Below are 5,364 nucleotides of genomic sequence, written 5' to 3'. Positions count from 1 at the left end.
ACGGGGGAAGGATTGCATGGAGGGGATTGTAACCATGGCAATGAGACGATATACGATAGAATGAATGTAAGACTGATGTTCTCCCATGTAAACTATCACATAACTCACAATAAAACATTTAAGAAAAAAAAAAAAAGAAAAAAGCGGAACAAAACTCAAAATCATAAAAATTTTTAAAAGACTTCTTGTTGTTAAGTGCTGTTGAATCAGTTCCAACCCATACCAAGCCTGTATAGGATTTTCGAGAAGCCATTGGTGAGCTTGAACCACCCACCTTATGGTTCAAACTGGCTTTGCAGTCCAGCGCATTAACCCACAGAGCTACACCGGGACTCCTAAGAAAAAGACTTACTGGTTAGATCAAGACTGGTAGAACACTGAGACTACGGTCCTTGGTCACTGTAAACTGAACCTACGCTAGTGGCTCAATTTTTAGCCAAAAAATAGACTTGTATAGAAGAGTAGCGTAATGGTTATGAATCAGGCTGTGAACCTTAAGGTCAGCAGTTCGAAACTACCAGCCGCTCCGCAGGAGAAAGATGCTCCTGTAAAGATTTACAGTCTCGGAAACCCTGTACAGGGTCACTATGGGTCAGAATTGACTCGACGGCACTTAACAACAACGCCAACAACAACCACACTGGTGAAGTGTGCATCCCTTAGAATGCTCAATCATTTGAGATCAAAAGGGCAGGATCTACTCAAGAACAAAGTTCAAAAGGATTAGGGAAGCATGAAGAATGGGGAAAGGAAACACAGGAGGGAGGAAGGTATATGGTGTTACATCGAAAGGCCCGAAATCAATGAAATAACACACAATGTGAATGAAAATGGAATGGCAAACTCATCCTCTCTGTAACCTTCACCTAATTCACAGAAAGAAGTTATTTTTAAAAGATTATTGACTTTTCCCACGAACTTTTGAAACACCCTTATTTTGTGTTGTTTTTTGCATAAGGTGTCAATTGTTGTTGTTAAGTGCCATAGAGTCAATTCTGACTTATAGCGACCCGATGTACAACAGAATGAAGCACTGCCTGGTCCTACACCAACTACACAATTGTTGTTACACTTGAGTCTACTGCTGCTGCCACTGTGCCAATCCATCTCATTAAGGGGTCTTCCTCTTTTTCTCTGACCCTCCTCTTTACTAAGCATGATGTCCTTCTCCAGGGACCAGTCCCTCCTGATAACATGTCCAAAGTATGAGAGATGAAGTCTCACCATTCTGGTTTCTAAGGAGCATTCTAATTATGCTTTTTGCAACACACACCTTTTCAATCCTCTGACAGTCTGTGGTGCCTTCAATATTCTCCAGCACCACAACTCAAATGCACCTCAACTCTTATGGTCTTCCTTATTCATTGTCCAACTTTCACATGCATATGAGGCTATTGGAAATACCGTAACTTGGGTCAGGTGCACCTTAATCTTCAAACTGGTATCTTTCATCTTTAACACTTTAAAGAGGTTTTGTGCAACAGATTTGCCTAAAGCAATATGTTGTTTGAACTCTTGGCTGCTGCTTGCATGAGTGTTGATTGTGGATCCAGGCAAAGTGCAGTCTTTGACAACTTCAGTCTTTTCTCCATTTATCATGATGTTATTTATTGGTCCAATGGTGAGGATTGTTGTTTTCTTTACACAGAGGTGCAATTTATTCTGAAGGCTTTGATCGTCATCAGTATTTTCAGTCCTCTTCACTTTCAGTAAGTAGAGTTGTAGCATCTGCATATAGTAGGTTGTTAATGAGTCTTCCAACAATCCTGATGCCATGGTCTTCTTCATATAATCCAGCTTCTAGGATTGTTTGCTCAGCAAACAGACTGAGTAAGTACGGTGAAAGAATGAAACTCAGTTCACACCTCTCCTGATTTTAATCCATTCAGTTTCTTCTTGTTGCATTCGAACAACTGCCTCTTGGTCTATATACAGGTTCCTCGTGAACACAATTAAACATTCTGGAATATCTATTCTTCTCAATTTTGTCCATAGCTTGTCATGTCCATACAGTCAAAATCCTTTGCATAATCAACAAAGCATAAGCAAATATCTTTCTAATGGTATTCTCTGCTTTCAAACAAGATTTATCTGATGTCACCAGTGATATCAGATACTCTCTTCTGAATCTGGCCTGAGCTCCTGGCAGCTCCCTGTGAATGTCCTTCTGTAGCCATTTTAATTTTACCTGCATGTGATATTGTTAATATTGTTCAGTGATATTATTTGAAAATCGAGCCACTAGGTAAATTCAGTCCCAGATCTGAAGAGTGACTCAATGGCATTCAGTTGAGTCACCTCTCTTTGGAATGGGTACAAATATGGATCTCTTCCAATCAATGGGCCAAGTTGCTGTCTTACAAATTTCTTAGCATAGATGAGTGAGCGCCTCCAGTGCTACATCAGTTTGTTGAAAGATTTCAGTTTGTATTCCATCAATTTCTGAGGCCTTGGTTTTCACCAATGCCTTCAATGCACCTTGGAGTTTTCCCAACAATACCATTGGCTCTTGATCATATGCTACCTCTTGAAATGGTTGAGCATCGACCATTTATTTTTGGTACAGTGACTCTGTATATTCCTTTCATCTTCTCTTAATGCTTTCTGCATCATTCACTATTTCACCACAGAATCCTTCAGTGTTATAAGACAAGGCTTACATTTTTTCTCAGTTCCCTCAGTTTGAGAAATGCTGAGCGTGTTCTTCCCTGTCGATTTTCTAACTCCAGGTCTTTGCACATTTCATTATAATACTTGACTTTGTCTTTTAGAGCTGCCTTTTGAAATTTTCTCTTCACCTCTTTGACTTCCTCATTTCTTCCATTCACTTTAACATCTCTATGCTGGAGAGCAAGCTTCAGACTCTTGTCCAAATATCCATTTTGGTCTTTCCTTTCTTTCCTGTCTTCTTAATGATTTTTTGCTTTCTTCCTGTATAATGTTCTTGATGGGATCCCACAACTCTTCTGGTCTTCAGTCATTAGTGTCTAATGCATCAAATCTGTTCTTGAGTTGGTCTCCAAATTCAAGTGGGATATATTTAAGGTCTTATTTGGGCTCGAATGGACTTGCTTTAAAATTTTTTTCAGCTTCAGCCTGAACTTGCATATGAGCAATTGATGATCTGTTCCACAGTCTGCCTCGGGCATTGTTTTGCTGGATGATACTGAGCTTTTCTATCACCTCTTTCCACAGGTTTAGTCAATTTGACTCCTGTGTATTCCATCTGGTGAGGTCCACGTCACCTTTTGTGTTGTTTAAAAAAGATGCTTACAATGAAGAAGTCATTGGTTTAAAAAAAAAAAAAATCTATCTGCAATCTCCAGCATCATTTTTGTTCACCAAGGCCCTATTTTCCAACTGCTGATTCTTCTTTGTTAACAACCTCTCCATTCCAATCACCAGTAATTATCAATACATTTGATTGCACATTTGATCTATTTCAGACTGAAGAAATTGGTAGAATTTTTCAATTGCATTATCACTGGCTTTAGTGGTTGGTACATAAATTTGAATAATAGTGGTATTAACTGGTCTGTTTTGTAGGCTTATGATATTATCCTATCACAGAGAGCACTGTACTTCAAGATAGATCTTCAAATGTTCATTTTGATGATGAATGCAATGCCATTCCTCTTGAATTTGTCATCCCAGCATAGTAAACCATATGAGTGTCAGATTCAAAATGGTCAATATCAGTCAATTTCAGCTCACTAATGCCTAGAATATCAATCTTTATACATCCCATTTAATTTTTGACAACTTCCAATTTTCCTAGATTCATACTTCATACATTCCATATTCCTATTATTAATGGATGTTTACAGCTGTTTCTCCTCATTTTGAGTTGTGCCCCATGAGCAAATAAAAGTCCCCAAAGCTTTACTCCATTCATGTCATCATGGTCAGCTCTACTTGGAGGAAGTAACTCTTCCCCAGTCATCTTTTGAGTGCCTTCCAATCTGAGGGACTTGACAATATTCCGGGGTTATCTGACAGTGTTCCACCATTTTCATAAGGTTTTCAGTGGCTAAATAATCAAAAGTAGCTGTCTCTCTTTTGTACTATTCTACCTTAATCTGGAAATTAGGTTGATACCTGTCCACCATGGGTGACCCTGCTGTTATTTTAAATACTGGTAGTTACCAGGACTCCTGTTGTACCTTACCAAGTCATGATAATTTGATAGATTGATTTGTTCTATATTATAATCAAAACAACAGTATACAAAAAGGACAAATATTGTAGGATTCCACTTATATGAAATACCTAGAATAGGAAAATGTATAGAGACCAAAATGTATCAGTGGCAGGAGGGAGGGGGAATGATGAACCATTGCTGAGGGGATGCTGAACTTCACTTAAGGGTGATAGAAATATTTGGGAATGTCTAACAGTGATGGTTGCATGCCATGATGAATATAATTACTGTCACTGAATCGTATATGTCAAAAATGTTGAAATGGCACAAATATTTTATGATATACTTAACACAGTTTCAATGCCATCAGGTAAGTTTATGTTATTAGGGCATTCATATTTATTTCTAAGACTAAGTTATGAAGGACCATTGTGTTATAAGTTTATATTCTGATATTCCTTATATTAGAAAGTAACAAATCCATTTGTTGTTGTAATTGTTGTTAAGTGTCATAGAGTCGATTCCGACCCATAGCGACCCTGTAGAGGGTTTCTGAGGAGCACCTGGTACATTTGAACCGCCAACCTTGATTATCCTAAAGTGCCATGCCTAGACTCTAACAAATCTATATTTCATTTAAAATTCTTTGTAGTCTTACAGTTTTTGTTAACTTATACTCTTTCAATCAAGATTATTTCAGTGTGATTTAAATATAATACATGCATTTCTCCTGTGTTAAAAACAACAACAAAAGAAAACTAGTGGAATAGTTTCCAACATCACAGCAACATGCAAGTCACCACAGTGCGACAAATAGACAGAGAAACAGGGGATAAGGTATGAGGGATAGGTGTAACTTCCTTCTTTTGCATGTGAAAATCCAATGATCTTCCCACCAGTTATTAAAGAGACTATTATTCACACACAGATTATGAAATAAAATGGCTCTCACATCCCCGGCAGCACCAGGGTCCAGAAGGCGGTATACATGGGACAGTGGACGTGACACAGGGACTGGAGGACACAGAGGTCAAAGAGGGATGGACCCAGTTAGAACAAGAATTTAGCCACGAGTTACCAATTAACTGGGTTTCACTAGTTTTCCTTTAAATAAATGAAAAACTACAACCTGAGTAGAGGCCTCTGTGGCTTCAGTGTGTGGGCTCTTCAGTGCTGGACACCGTGTTTGGTTCAGTTTGTGCTCGGCAGGACGGGCGGGAGGC

Source organism: Chrysochloris asiatica, unplaced genomic scaffold (genome assembly GCF_000296735.1).
Source record: "Chrysochloris asiatica unplaced genomic scaffold, ChrAsi1.0 scaffold00195, whole genome shotgun sequence".
Classification (NCBI taxonomy): Eukaryota; Metazoa; Chordata; class Mammalia; order Afrosoricida; family Chrysochloridae; genus Chrysochloris; species Chrysochloris asiatica.
Note: the sequence above shows the minus strand (reverse complement) of the source record.